Here is a 17,150-nt window from a genome sequence, read left to right as displayed (position 1 = left end):
AGTGTTAAAGGCTTAGTAATGTCAAATTTCCATTCTTCCTTGAATGATTTTTTTTTTATTTTGTTAAGGTTATGAGAGAGAATAATGATTGAGCACAAGTAAAATTAAAATTGCAAAATCATGGCATAATTTAAGCTGATTGATGTAAAATTCACTGTCTCAATTATCAATTTATCATTATTTCAATTATCATTTTCCTCCTATGGCATAATATAAACAAAGTAAATAATTATTCCTTCTATTTACAGTTTTCTGTAAATATACCATGTTTTTTTACCAAAATGTTCTGTCAAACATCCTGACATTGTCTTAGATCTATTCAACAGCTGATTCATGATCAGTGGAACACATCATTTGTTATGGAGGCTGAGGTATCCTGTTTGTATAGTGTGATATTTAATCATAAACATTACCACCAATATTTTCATAATAACAGTTACAGATCTAGTATGTGTTCCAGTATCATTGACATTATGCAGCACTTGATAATGATAATTTCAGAAGGTACATGGGTGATTAATTATTGAGTCAGTGCCATTTGTAAATATATCACATATAAACTTTATGAAAAAATAATGGAAAGAGTAATGAATTTATGTACTTTTATTGTTATCAGTTATGTATTCTGACATGTGCGTACCAAGTACCCGCTACTGTATAACATGATAATTAAAGATTTGAGTTGTCAGTTCACTCTTCTCTGAACGATTAAGTTTATCAGTACATTGCATAAAGTACACTTATATGATACAAGACACTACGAATGAATCTTTATGATCATGTTGAAATTTAACCTCTCCAAAATATTGACCAAGTTCATTTATTAGCCAACTTGTTGTTTGTTTTGTCTAAAGCATACAAATAAAAATTTTACTTTTATACATGTAAGTGATATACACTGTCACTTAATTAATGTAAACAAAAAATATTTCGCATGTAAATTTGTTGCAGTATTTGATTAACCGGTATATAAAATGTAAAGACAAAGTGAGTTTGACTCTGGGATACTTTAGCTGAGTGATTCATGTCCTGATAGGCTGAAAGTGAACATTACCATGGCCACAATCTCTAGATTTCCACATGTGCACTAATACTTCTAGGCCGCTAGTTTGAATCCCATGTGGGACATGAACAGATAGACCTGTAGTGACCGCTAGCTATAGCTTGTCAACGGTTTTTCGCTGGGTACTCTGGCCTTTCCTCCACAATCTAAACCTGACAGGTCCTTATAAGCCTGGCTGTTCCAAACAAACCAAACCTTTAAATTACTGTGTTCCAGATTAGCTTCAAAATCATTAGGACCTTTTGGGATTTTTACAAAATTTTGTTATGACAATATTGATATCTATAGCTAGCTCTATTGGAATGATTATGGATTTTCAAAATCTTAAGGACATTTGGAAAGAGTATATACGTACTAGCAAAATGGACTAAATTAAGTAAATTTATCCCCAATCTGAATCACTGACTTAATTTATATACACTATTAATATAAATATTTAGTTATAAATGTAAATACATTTAAAGGGACAATTCAGTGAAGGTAATTCTGCTACAAATGTATTGTTCTACATTCGTTATGAAACATATATTAACAAGAAATATTGACAAATTTCATGAGTCATGACATTATGTAATTTGATTGATATCGTTGAAATTCCAAATCGTTGATCAATACGATTAAGCAGGTACATCATGTATGCTGTACCAACACCCAAGCCAAAGTCATGCAAGTTAAACAAATGCAGTACATAACCAGAGGAGTTGATAAAATAATGTTTAGACAAGAACATGCATCTAATTAGGTAAACACCCTACTGTAAGAGCGATATGAGTAGTTCTAGACAAAAAAATCTTTACTACAAGAATGGCAAGGGCCAGGGTTCTGCATGCAAGACATCCGATCACTATAGTGTAAAACTGAATTTTCCTTTAAGCATGAGATGGAACAATGCAAGGGCGAAAAATTACAAAGCATGAAGCAAATAAATATAATTTCAGTTGCCAACTTTGTCTCTGTACTTGTCATAGGCTCAGTTAATATTTTATAAGTTTTTGCTAAACCAATTATTCGTTCAATATGAACACGCTTGCTTGCAATTTTCCTATCCTTCATGACAATTTCTCCAGAAAGTCTATTCTTCTTTTTAAAGAAACTTGGTATGTTTATAGATATATCCATCGGTGCAAATATATCTTGTACATTAAAGCCTTTGTCAGCCATAATAGAATCCCCAGGGTCACATTTTGTTAATAGATTGCTTCTCTCACATATCTGACGGTCACTAGTTGAACCAGCATAAGCTGGGGAAACATATGAAATAAACCCACCAGGTGTGGCACCAACGAGAGTCTTCACAGTGTTTCTGTTTTTATATGTTGAAAAAGTAGCTTGTTGAGCCTTGGGTGCTTTTGGCTTCTTAATAGGACACTCAGTTCCATCAACAATTAATCTGGTGGTGGGAAACTTCAATCCAAAGTCAGATGGTGTAAAGTGATGTACAAGTTCTCTTACTGGCCACAAATCTAACTCTTTCCATTGTAAATACATAAAATTTATCCAAGTTAATACAATATTAGATACTGTGTTGTCAGATATCCCGAAGAGTCTTGACAGTTCAAAATACTTCACCGGTGTGACGTCTTAATTTCATCAATGTCATAAAAAAATGATTTTCAACTGACAAATTACAAACTTGATGTCCTATATATTCCAAAGAATATGCAGCTGGTCCAAGTGTTCGTAAAACAAACAGAAATCGAAAATAATTTTCTAGTCCAGTATAGAAATGTATTCCAGCATCATCATCAATGAAGTTATAAATGTTAAACATTGGATGAGCTGGTGTCTGAGTGGATGAAGTAAAGGTGGTTGGAACACTTATGTCAGACTTGGTTTCATTTTCCTGTAATACTTCACCGGTTTCATCATCACAAATCTCAACATTAAGTCCAATGTCTGGTACAGTATGTAAATTGTCATCAGACTCAGTATTAGCTACAGCATCAAGTTCTACGAGTAGTTTCCTTTTGATACCTCTATTCATTACACGTTGTCCTCTAGCATGGTCCTGTGGCGATGGTTCATCAGTCCATGAGAATACACTTGGAACAACACCTTTCTTTAGACGTTGATGTAATGGTGATGATCCTAAAAATATTAAAAGTGAAAAATAAAAAATTAAATTTTGCAGCTGCATGAATCACATTTTAATACCACTTAAAATTTAATATGATAATTACATATTGCTTTGATGTAAAAAAAAATTAATACACATTTGCTCATTTTTTGTTTGTTTATTTTGCTTTTTATCCTTTTTACACATACACAGAGTATCATGGGAATCTCGTTTCATTAAACCTTAGCACTTGCAAGGCGTAAATTAAATATTTTATATCTATCTACATGTGCACGTGTCAAAGACGTAATAGCAACGATATATTCCAGATAACACTGAATCCTTATGTATGTTGTGTGTGTGTGTGGAGGGAGGGGACCGGGTGTGATAACGAAGCGACTATGTTTAGCCGATAGCAGTAGTTACTAGATCGCTCGATATAACAATATCAGTATTATATTACAACATTAGTTGTACATGTCGTATTTTCTACATCGTGAATATGTCTGACTGTACTGTAGAGATTGTGCGATCACTGGTTGCAGTACCGAGCAGGTACCGAGCAGGACCTGCCGAGTGCATTTAACTGTTTACAGTCATATCTCTTTCCAGTCAGATAACATTAGACCGTCGCCTCGGACGGTAATCACTACGAGTCCGAAATACCATCATAACATATATGCATACACAATGGTCAAACACGTTTTTTTTTCAATGAAATATTATAATTAGTCTATCTATAAACTAACTTACCATAAGATGTTTCTTGACTGTAATCATCGTCCTTGAAATGCATTTTACAGACGACGCTATGTTGGTTTGGCTCCCACAAACTAAACCTGGTATTGCCTCGCTTGATAGCACAAATCCATGCTTTTCGCAGCTTACTTTCGGTGGGGAAACTATGACCTCCTCTATTGTGACACCCAGGTACGGAACAACAGGTTGAAGGCATTATAAAACAGCTTTGTTGACAGTGCTCACGGTTCAGTAATTCACAATGGCGTATCTAATATAGCTGGATAAAACCCGAGACTTAATATAGAGGAGTTCCGAGAGCGGGACCGGCTTTCCCCCTGCTGCCACCTAGAATACCGGTAACGGTAGATAACTGGCCTCGATACACCATTTGACCCTCGAGACCTTGAATGAAGGTCAAGGTCATTTATTTGAACAAACTAAGTAGCCCTTCATCCCAGCATGCCACAGGCCTAATATCAGGTCTCTGGGCCTCTTAGTTATTCACAAGAAGTTATTTAAAGGATTTTAGCCTATTTGACCCCTGTGACCTTGAATGAAGGTATGTATTATGTTTAACAATTCATCGTTCAAATACTTTACCTACAGCTGACAGTAAAGGGAAAGGTCGTTGATTTGAAGGGATATGCCTATCATCTTTTTTTAAATAACGGCCTAACTATGGTTTGTTTCCACAGGTTGGGGTAAGTACATGAATTCAGAGACATATTAATAATATTTGAAGAGGTTTACATATAGTATTTGCAGTGTAACGTAGCATGTGATGACTAATACCATCTATTCCTGGTGCCTTTCCCAATTTCAATACTACCAAAACATATTTTATATTTCTCTAAAGTTTAGTTCACTATCCAGAGAAGAATTTGTTCTAAAATCAAGGGAAAGAACTATAGCATCACCATCATCAAGGTTCGTAATAGAAGAAAAATAATTGTTCAGAAGCTCGACGTTTTCAAAATCGTTTTACACAATACTACCATTACGTGGATCAACCATAGGCGGGATTTCATTAGATGTATCCTTGTTTTAATTAACCTTCTCAACAGTTTCCAATATGCCTTCGGATCATAATTATCAATAATACCAACAATATTAGTATAGAACGTTTCTCATATAATTAACACGATTTCTAGCTCGTTTATAACAGGTTATATCAATATCTCTCATACTTTTGCATTTCCTGTGTAACCGATCATGTATACGAATATTTTTTCTCAGTTCTGATGTCATCCACGGCTTATCATTCGGTTTAATAGATACAACTTTTTTGGGAATACATTTATTTACCCTAGATTTAAATTTGTCAGTAAAATATATACATGCTTCAACAATACTGTTTGATTCTATAAACATATCATTCCAGGTAAAATTTACAATTAGTCTATTTAATTCATTAAAATCCGCTTGTTTATAATACCATACTTCACGTTTGTAAGATATGTTAAGTCTACTCAAAACTTCTACATATACCACACATTCTTCATGATCGCTCATGTTTCTATCAAAAGATAACACTGACGATTCAATGTGTTTGACATTTTCTGACAGAATAACTGGATCTAGAAGACTGGCACTGTTATTGGTTATACGTGTAGGAGAGTTATTAACATTTCTTAGATTATAAGCGGTTTAAATATCCGACAAGGCATGTTGCCGCGGTAGAGTTAGCATGTCAACATTAATGTCAACTACTATAACACAATTAGAAGATGATTCTAAAGCGCCTGCTAAAGATGCCCGTAAAGGATTCCAGAAAGTGTTGTCAGAATTTGGGAGTCTATGTACAAAACGCAACTCCACGGAAATTCTAGCCGAGTCCAAACTACCTCCCCGTTCGTAAACTCTAAATCTAAACGTCTCGTGGCTTTCATTTGTGACGAAACATAAACCAATATTCTACTCCCTGCAAATTTCTATCCACCCTAAAAGGACTACTGAAACCATTTAATTCTAGTTCACTGGTAAGTATATTGGCATCGAGACGTGTTTTAGTTAGAGCGTTAACATTATAATCATTTGCTATTTCCGCGGCTATGAAGTCAATTTTGTTTCTAAAACTACGAATGTTTAAATGGAAGATTGATATCTCACCAATAATTGGTCCTGGATTACGTTCAACATACACGCAAATCAGTAATAATTATAATAGAAAAACTGTATATAGTTTATGTTTAAAATAATTATGGAGTCTTTCATGTAACACCACTGTCCTGCAGGTAGGGCGTTAGAATTGTACCTGCTGCCCCTATTGCATGATCGTAGAAGGCGACTAAATTTAGGATCTTATCTTTTCTCTTCTTCCTAACTGACTTTATCTTTCCTAATGCCTCACTTGGCACCGCCTCACTTTTGGCCTTGAGTTGAGCGTTCGCCCCTGTGAGGAAGGCTCTGGGTTCTGTCCCCTGGCCGAGACTCACCAAAGTCTATAAAAGCGGTAGTTTCTGCTCCGGCTTAGCGTTCAGCATAACGGGAGTGGGACGACTGGTTCACCCGTTGTCAGTATAATGTGACCGGGTGGGGTGTGTTGCTTGGTGTCTTCGGCGGCATGCTTCAGTGATATAGCACTATAAAAAGGGAAATAGTTCCACTATACAAGGAGACACAACATGAATATACCGCAGTCTCCCAAAAACACACCTCGCACAACATACACGCAACACCGCATACATGGGAGGCCGTCCTTACATGACCATAGCTGTTAATAGGACGTTAATTAATCAAACAAACAAACAAACAAACAAACAAAATCATGTAACACCAATACATCGTTTGGTTTATAAATAAACTGTTTACACATATCAGTAAAAGATGAAAGTATGAACATAAAAGTAATGAATACTTTTTAACAGACAATACCTAAAAACTTTATATAATGCACTCCAATCGCGGCCCTATAACACTCAAGACTATTACCCATTGTCAAAAAACATTTGCACTACAAGTTATTGGGTCATGTCAGGACGTACACGTTAAAGACACTAGGTGCTGACGCACGGGAAGATCGACTCACTACACGTGAACAGGGAAGTCTGCGATGAGAAGGTTGAGTAAAGGGAGGAAATAGAGATGAAAGAGTAAGCAGGAAAAGAAGCGAGGAGAAAAGCATGTTAATAAGTAAGTGAAAGTTGTTATTGATTTAAATAGCTTTAAGGGATTTCTCAAGCACTGCTGAGTCTCAAGAGTATGCATTTTTTACAGGTATGTACATACAATAGTAATGATATTATAGTTATAAGAATCACTTCACATATAAAACTTCATATAAAAGCATTCGTCGGGTAGTCTTTGTCATAAATTCCTTTACACCGATACATATTTTAAAGTAGTATAAGCATGTATTAGGTTGACTTTGCAAACAATACACCGATCTACATATTAGGTTAATTTTGTAAATAAAACACTGATCTATAAATTAGGTTGACATTGTAAACTGATATATGTATATAGGTTGACTTTTTAAACAAAAAAACACTGAATTATATGTATATGTATATGTATAGGTTGACTTTGTAAACAATACTTTGTTTGTTTGTTGATTTATTAACGTCCTATTAACAGCTATGGTCATGTAAGGACGGCCTCCCATGTATGCGGTGTGTTGCGTGTATGTTGTGCGAGGTGAGTGTACTTGAAGACTGCGGTATGTTCGTGTTGTGTCTTCTTGTATAGTGGAACTGTTGCCCTTTTTATAGTGCTATATCACTGAAGCATGCCGCCGAAGACACCAAGCAACACACCCCACCCGGTCACATTATACTGACAACGGGCGAACCAGTCGTCCCACTCCTTGTATGCTGAACGCTAAGCAGGAGCAGAAATTACCACTTTTATAGACTTTGGTGTGTCTCGGCCAGGGGACAGAACCCAGAGCCTTCCTCACAAGGGCGAACGCTCAACTCAAGGCCAAAAGTGAGGCGGTGCCAAGGGAGGCATTAGGAAAAATGAAGTCAGTTAGGAAGAAGAGAAAAGATAAGATCCTAAATTTAGTCGCCTTTTACGATCATGCAATAGGGGCAGCAGGTACAATTCTAACGCGCTACCTGCAGGGCCATGTAAACAATACACTGATATATGTATTAGGCTGACTTTGTAAACAAAAACACTGGTAAATTTATTAAGTAATAAAGGAGATAATAAACCCATTGGATTGAAATGAAATGACTTCTTGAATATTTGTAAATTTTTCTGTGATTACATGACTTTATAATGGAATTTAAGAAATATACTGACCACTAAATATTTAAAAGTATTTTTTATTCTGTCATTTTAGGTTCAGAGATACCTATGCCGCATATGCGATCATTTCGAGTCTCCAAAAAGAGACCATGTGGAAAAACGTTTGACAGGGCAAAGTTCCAATTTTGCCTGTGTGCCAGGAATTCAAAAAGACTGATGAACAGGCCCCGATTGCGAGCATAGATTGCAACGCCACCATTACTCCAGTCAAATGCTCATGCATGCTATATATAATGTAGTCCGGAGGAGTAGGAGGAATTTCGACTTTTACAAATCGCCTCGAGCGGCAAGGTAAAAACGGTGGTGAGGGAACTACCACCTCCTACACAGAATATTCTTAAGAAAGTGGTACCAACACCCACTCCTCGCACTCCAAGGGGAAGTCCACTATCTTCATTGATGTGCCTACTAGGATTACAAACAAGTCACTTCGACTGTGAGTACCGCCTCTAAAACCACTCCTCACAATCTGTCGGTCAGTTCTTCATCTATCATCAACTAACAAAGAACACCCCGTGTCCCAATTCGCCAATTTTTTTGACAATCTATCTGTGTCTTCGTGACCAGCGCCAGCAGAGAAGGAGCAGGCTCCAATTGTATCGTCCATCATCACCGAAGCGAAACCAAAAAAGAGAAAGAAGAAAGCATGCCGTCCCATTAGGCCTAAGAATACCACAGAAATACCCTCATTAATATAAGAGGGAAATATCGACATAGTCCAAGGGGTAGAATTTAAAAAAGGAAATAAGACTTAAGAAGCAACACACCGCATACATGGGAGGCCGTCCTTACATGACCGTAGCTGTTAATAGGACGTTAATTAATAAAAAAAAATCAGTATGTTGTAGCAACGGATATCTCATCTACAAATATGTCAACATTCACATCAGCAGGATTTCTGTCAAACAGTACTTTTGTTTGTTTGATTAATTAACGTCCTATTTAAACAGCTATGGTCATGTAAGGACGGCCTCCCATGTATGCGGTGTGTTTGTGTGCGAGGTGCGTGTTTTGGGAGATTGCGGTAAATTCATGTTGTGTCTTCTTGTATAGTGGAACTATTGCCCTTTTTTCATAGTGCTATATCACTGAAGCATGCCGCCGAAGACACCAAGCAACACAACCCACCCCAGTCACAGCAGGAGCAGAAACTACCACTTTTATAGACTTTGGTGTGTCTCGGCCAGGGGACAGAACCCAGAGCCTTCCTCACAGGGGCGAACTCTCAACGCAAGGCCAAAAGTGAGGCGGTGCCAAGGAAGGCATTGGGAAAGATAAAGTCAGTTAGCAAGAAAAGAAAAGATAAGATCCTAAATTTAGTCGCCTTTTACAATCATGCAATAGGGACAGCAGGTACAATTCCTATGCCCTACCTGCATGTATGTGGTGTGTAGCGTGTGTGTAGTGCGAGGTGCGTGTTTTGGGAGACTGTGGTTTGTTTGTTTGATTAATTAACGTCCTATTAACAGCTATGGTCATGTAAGGACGGCCTCCATGTATGCGGTGTGTTGTGTGTATGTTGTGCGAGGTGCGTGTTTCGGGAGACTGCGGTATATTCATGTAGTGTCTTGTATAGTGGAACTGTTGCCCTTTTTATAGTGCTATATCACTGAAGCATGCCGCCGAAGACACCAAGCAACACACCCACCCGGTCACATTATACTGACAACGGCGCGAACCAGTCGTCCCACTCCCTGTATGCTGAACGCTAAGCAGGAGCAGAAACTACAACTTTTATAGACTTTGGTGTGTCTCGGCCAGGGGACAGAACCCAGAGCCTTCCTCACAGGGGCCAACGCTCAACTAAAGGCCAAAAGTGAGGCGGTGCCAAGGGAGGCATTAGGAAAGAGTTAAAGTTAGATTACTGGGTATGAAGAGAAATATACAAGAAGACACAACACTATCCGCACTGTGGTACCTGCATAACATACACGTGTTGTGTCTTCTTAATAGTTATAGTGGGAACTGTTGCCCTTTTTTAAGTTCTTCCTGGTCATTTTCTTTAACATGTGTCTTCTAAGATGTCCATAGCAGAATATTGGAACACTTTGCTTCCTAGCCAAACATCCACCTGGTTCAGAAAAGTCATGTCAAGGAACAGATTCCAAAATATATCCCATTTCTACGTGTAGTAGATTTTCAGAGGATTGGTTCAAAACAGGTATTTTAAACAGTCTTACAACTTTTGTGTCCCGACAAGGCCTTCTACTAAAACATTACAGTATCGTGTCCATTTAGTACAGTATTTCCATTGAAGTTTGAAAAAAACGTTGTGATAACACCATGTTTTGTCAATAAATTCGTTCCAAATCTATTTCTATGTAAATGTTTGTTTATTCGATTATTTTAACATCCTATTAACAGCAAGGGTCATGTAAGGACGGCCTCTCATGTATACAGTGTGTGAAGTGCGAGGTGCGTGTTTTGGGGAGACTGTGGTATGATTGTTTGTTTGTTTGTTTGATTAATTAACGTCCTATAAACAGCTATGGTCATATAAGGACGGCCTCCCATGTATGCGGTGTGTTGCGTGTATGTTGTGCGAGGTGAGTGTACTGGGAGACTGCGGTATGTTCGTGTTGTGTCTTCTTGTATAGTGGAACTGTTGCCCTTTTTATAGTGCTAATATCACTGAAGCATGCCGCCGAAGACACCAAGCAACACACCCCACCCGGTCACATTATACTGACAACGGGCGAACCAGTCGTCCCACTCCCTGTATGCTGAACGCTAAGCAGGAGCAGAAAACTACCACTTTTATAGACTTTGGTGTGTCTCGGCCAGGGGACAGAACCCAGAGCCTTCCTCACAGGAGCGAACGCTCAACTCAAGGCCAAAAGTGAGGCGGTGCCAAGGAAGGCATTAGGAAAGATAAAGTCAGTTAGGAAGAAGAGAAAAGATAAGATCCTAAATTTAGTCGCCTTTTACGATCATGCAATAGGGGCAGCAGGTACAATTCTAACGCCCTACCTGCAGGGCTGAGCAATCGGATAATAAATTCATCCATTATTAGTACTACTTACAAAGTTAGTCCATGTATAAAAAGGTCACGTAATCGGTAAACTGACACACATGCTTACTTAATGTCGTATTTTTCCTGGAGCTTTCGTAGTTAACATTGGAAAAACTCCCGGTGTCTTAAATAGATGGAGACGATAGTTATAAATATAAAGGTATGTGTGAGATCGCAGTTATGTTCTGTTATGACCAGGGCCAAATCATGGAAGTGCTGACGGTATGTCCAGATGCGAGAAACCACATGATTGTGACTGTCCAGAAGCTGATGTGCAGAGTATCTGAGATTGGCCCTGCATGTAAGGGCGTCAGAATTGTACCTGCTGCCCCTATTGCATGATCGTAAAAGGCGACTAAATTTAGGGTCTTATCTTTTCTCTTCTTCCTAACTAACTTTATCTTTCCTAATGCCTCCCTTGGCAACGCCTCACTTTTGGTCCTGAGTTGAGCGTTCGCCCTGTGAGGAAGGCTCTGGGTTCTGTCCCCTGGCCGGGACACACCAACGTCTATAAAAGTGGTAGTTTCTGGTCCTGTTTAGCGCTCAGCGTACAGGGAGTGGGACGACTGGTTCGCCCGTTGTCAGTATAATGTGACCGGGTGAGGTTTGTTGCTTGGTGTCTTCGGCGGCATGCTCCAGTGCTATAGCACTATAAAAAGGGCAATAGTTCCACTATACAAGAAGACACAACATGAATATACCGCAGTCTCCCATGACACACACCTCGCATAACATACACGCAACACACCGCATACATGGGAGGCCGTCCTTACATGACTATAGCTGTTAATAGGACGTTAATAAATCAAACAAACAAACAAAAGTATCTGAGATGTGAACCTTGTGCGAAATGTACCAAACGAGGTAGAGATTGATGAGCTCATTAGTCCAAGATGTAATAGATGAAGTCAGATCTGTTAAGACCAGATATCAAACTATTCTAGAGGAAGATTTTACATGGACTCCTTGGAAAGTTTCCTGTACTACCAAGGCTATTAAGAAGCTTCAGTTACAAGACCCTACCTTGAAAATTCTATATAAAAGGGTCTAAGATATGACATGACCACCATACTTTGTAGTAACCCAATCCAGTTTAGCAGTCCGCCATTATTGTCGCATAATTAAGTATTTGCTTATAAAAGGATGACGTCCTTTACAGAACTTTTCATCGTAAAGACGGAAGCTGTCATCAAATACAGTTACTGGTACCAAAGATCATTATAACTAAATTCTTACATCATATGCATAACTAACTTTCTGAGGTCATTTGTCATAGATCATTTTTTCCAAGTGGGTTGACATACTTTTCAGTTCCAGACCAGACTGCGAAGACGTGTGCATATGTTATATTAAACGAAGTCATCAGACGTTTTGGATGTCATCTATCTATACACTCAGACAAAGGAAGAAACTACGAGAATACCATTTTTAAAGAACTTTCTACGATGTTAGAGATGATGACCAGAACTTCACTTCGTCACCTCCAGTGCTACTGCATATAGGGCAACATCACATGAATAAACTGGTTTAACACGGAATATGCTGATGATGGGACGAGAACTACGATTACCTGTAGAAATTCCTCCTGCGAGACGTTGATAAATGAATATTTGTTTGATTATATTGTTTGTTAGATTATTAAAACGTCATATTAACAGCCAGGGTCATGTAAGGACGACCTCCCATGTATGCAGTGCGTAGCCTGTCTGAAGTGCGAGGTGCGTGTTTTTGGGAGACTGCAGTATGTTTGTGTTGTCTTCTTGTACAGTGGAACTGTTGCTCTTTTTATAGTGCTAGCATTACTGAAGCATGCCGCCGAAGACACAAGTAACACATCCCACCCGGTCACATAATACTGACAACGGGCAAACAAGTTGTCCCACTCCCTGTTTGCTGAGCGCTAAACAGGAGTAGAGACTACCACTTTTATAGACTTTGGTGGGTCTCGGCCAGGGGACGGAACCCAGAGCCTTCCTCACAGGGGCGAACGCTCAACTCAAAGCCAAAAGTGAAGCGGTGCCAAGGGAGGCATTAGAAAACAAAATCAGTTAAGAAGAAGAGAAAAGATAAAATCCTAGATTTAGTCGCCTTTTACGATCATGCAATAGGAGCAGCAAGAACAATTTAAACGCATTACCTACCTGCACGGCTAGATGTAGAACATTTATAAATTATTCATGAATATCCTCCAATTATTCATGAAGATTTTCATACAATTGATGAACTTCATGAATAATTTAGGAATACATGAACATTCATGAATATTCAAAAAAAAACCTGCGTATTTTGCGATTTTTGTTTGTGTATCTAGTTTCGGAGAAATACTACAGGAAAATTTGTCAGTATCGTCATGCTAGTAAATAACCATGGTACACTTTTTTTACATTTTTGTAGATCCCTGTAAACATTTTGTTTGTTTGTTTAATTAACGTCCTATTAACAGCTATGGTCATGTAAGGACGGCCTCCCTTGTATGAAGTGCGAGGTGCCTGCTTTTGGGAGACTGCGGTATATTCATGTTGTGTCTTCTTGTATAGTGGAACTGTTGCCCTTTTTATAGTGCTTAACACTGAAGTATGCTGCCGAAGACACCAAGCAACACACCCCACCCAGTCACATCATATTGACAACGGGCGGACCAGTCGTCCCACTCCCTGTATGCTGAGCGCTAAGCAGAAGCAGAAACTACCACTTTTATAGACTTTGGTGTATCTCGGCCAGGGGACCGAACCCAGAGCCTTCCTGCTCAACTAAAGGCCAAAAGTGAGGCGGTGCCAAGGGAGGCATTAGGAAGGATTAAGTCAGTTAGGAAGAAGAGAAAAGATAAGATCCTAAATTTAGACACCTTTTACGATCATGCAATACAGGCAGTGGTTACAATTTTAACGCCCTACCTGCAGGGCAACCCTGTAAACATTCAAAAGTGTTACCAAAACCAAATATTTATCAAAGTCCTGTATACTCTTTAAGGTCACTTGAGAAGAAGTCCGTTATAAGTCCATAAACATTTAACATTTTTGACTTCTCCAAAACTGCTAAAGCAATTTCGATTACATTTTGTACAAACCTTACAAGGCATAAGGACAACCAAACTTGTGAATCTCGGGAGTACATGTATGGGAGGGGGGATAAATCGTCTAAAATTTCAAAAATCTTTTCCGCTCACATACCGGGTAGAATCAAATACGCTTAATAGATGGAAAGGTGTTAAGGTCCTTTACAAAAGAACGTGAAATGTATGATCCTAGGGTCTCACGTTTTGCCCTGGGGAGGGGGTCAAATTTACTATAGTAAAACACATTTAAGGGCACTATTTGCTCAATTTTTCTACGATTTGTTTGTTTGTTTGTTTGTTTGATTAATTAACGTTCTGTTAACAGCTATGATCATGTAATGACGGCCTCCCATGTATGTAATGACGGCCTCCCATGTATGCGGTGTGTTAAGTGTACGTTGTGCGAGGTGCGTGTTTTGGGAGTCTGCGGTATATTAATGTATTTTTTATAGTGCTATATCGCTGAAGTATGCCGTCGAAGACACCAAGCAACACCCCATCCGGTCACATTATACTGACAATGGGCGAACTAGTCGTCCCACTACCGGTATGCTGAGTGCTAAACAGCGGCAGACACTACCACTTTTATAGACTTTGATGTGTTTTGACCAGGGGACATTATCCAGAGTCTACTGTACCTCACCGGGACAAGCGCTCATCTGGAGACGTTAGGAAGATATAAGAAAGTAAGCTAGGAACAAAGAAGAGATCTTAAATTTAGTCGCCTTTTCCGATAATTATATGGGCAGCAGGTACAATTCAAATGCCCTACCTGCACGATCAAAACTGTCTTGTTATATTCTACTGTCATTGTCTATCTTTCTTTATTTTACCTCAATAAATAAGTTGTAAATAGCAGTGGCATAATTATCGTTATTCTATGAAAATGATGTGGTTCTATTATTGCCACGACTTACTCTATATTAATACTTCAATACTGCGAAGTTGCCAACCATACGCCATATGATAATTTTAGTTGGATAATAATAAATAATAATAGTATTAGTTATCTTGTTTACCGCGTTAAAAGAACGACATGCATGCGCATCTTGGATTGCTAGGCCGATCGGGAACCGCCGGCACATTCCATACACGTAGAGATGTGTTTAGTTGTAGGTTACTACAGAGATAATAATTAAATAAACTGTTTTTTATGTTTTTTGTTGTTCACTAGCACTGTATCTATCGGCTGCTATCTTTGAAAGATGTTTTTACAAGCTGAAAATATATTAAGCCCTGTATGTAGAGCGTTACAATTGTATCTGCTGTCGCTATTGCATTGATCGTAAAAGGCGACTAAATTCAGGATCCTATCTTTTCTCCCTAACTGACTTTACTCTTCCTTACGTCTCCTTTGACACCACCTCACTTTTGGCCTTTGGTTGAGCGCTCGCCGCTATGAGGAAGGCTTTGGGATCTGTCCCCTGGCCGAGACACATGAAAGTCTATAAAAGTGATTGTTTCTGTTACTGATTAGCGCTAAGCATAACTGGTGTGTTTGTTTGTTTGTTTGTTTGTTTGATTAGTTAACGTCCTATTAACAGCTATGGTCATGTAAGGACGGCCTTTCATATATGCAGTGTCTTGCGTGTATGTTGTGCGAGGTGCGTGTTTTCGGAGACTGCGGTACATTAATGTTGTGTCTTCCTGTATAGTGGAACTGTTGCCCTTTTTATAGTGCTGTATCACTGAAGCATGCCGCCGAAGACACCAAGCAACACACCCCACACGGTCACATTATACTGACAACGGGCGAACCAGCCGTCCCACTCCCTGTATGCTGAACGCTAAGCAGGAGCAGAAACTACCACTTTTATAGACTTTGGTGTGTCTCGGCCAGGGGACAGAACCCAGAGCCTTCCTCACAGGGGCGAACGCTCAACTCAAAGCCAAAAGTGAGGCGGTGCCAAGGAAGGCATTAGGAAAGATAAAGTCAGTTAGGAAGAAGAGAAAAGATAAGATCCTAAATTTAGTCGCCTTTTACGATCATGCAATAGGGGCAGCAGGTACAATTCTAACATATATCAGCATAATATACCAGGATATTAAAAAACTTTCTGATTGTATTTAATTTAATTGTGTATTATTTTGTGATCACATAAAATTAGTTAAAGCATTTCTAACATTAGTTTTTAGATATTATCTATTCTCTATAATTATTATTATTTCCTTACTATATATTTAATTACACTGATATGATAGTGCATGCAGTTAGTATGCTTTTTTAAGTTTCATGTTACTTTTGTACACTAAAAATGTATAATTAAATAGTTACATTTCAAAACAAATTTTATCTCATAGTTTGGTTTTGGATTGATGCTTATTCTCACTGTTGTGATGATGTGGTAGCTATATACACACAGGTAATTTTTATAGGTGCCCTCTACCTGTATCAGTGTCAGGTGTGACCCCCCACTGTGTTGTTATGTAATACAGGTAGACCAGGTGCAATTTACTACTCGTACAGTCACCTTGTCACCTATATAGGCATATACTGCTGATTTTCTGTTTATTTTCTTAACATTACTAATCTTTATTTGGAAAGCATTAACAGACAATGGGGGGATACTTTTTGGATAGGGGGGCTAGTTTTTTGATGGGCAGAAAAAGTATCCGGATATTTTTTTGATGGGGGATACTTTTTTGATATGACACCGGGTGTTGAGTCTGTATACTTCCGCTATGCGCAAATTCCAACTGTGCATGCGATACCAGAAGTCAGTGTCTTATAGTGTTAAATAGATTTTGCCATGATTTAGTGACACCAAACTTTCAAAAACATATTAAGATATACATGTCGGCGATAATCTACCATAAATTAACAACAGTGACATTACACACTGCTAAACGCATTTGTTTTGTGTTAACTTCAAGCGACTTATCATACAAACTCTTGAATTGGTCAGGATATTCTAAGCATCTGATCGACTTTGGAAACTTCCGGAACAATATAATGCAATTCAGGTTT

General features: G+C 38.5%; 1 pseudogene; it reads right to left on the bottom strand.

Annotated features, from left to right (window-relative positions):
- Positions 1-588: 588 nt before the first annotated feature.
- Positions 589-4,244, bottom strand: LOC138307557 (uncharacterized; annotated as a pseudogene).
- Positions 4,245-17,150: the final 12,906 nt, after the last annotated feature.

The sequence above is a fragment of the Argopecten irradians genome, chromosome 14, assembly GCF_041381155.1.
Source record: "Argopecten irradians isolate NY chromosome 14, Ai_NY, whole genome shotgun sequence".
In the NCBI taxonomy this organism is placed as follows: Eukaryota; Metazoa; Mollusca; class Bivalvia; order Pectinida; family Pectinidae; genus Argopecten; species Argopecten irradians.
This window is presented reverse-complemented; position numbering and strand designations above follow the sequence as displayed.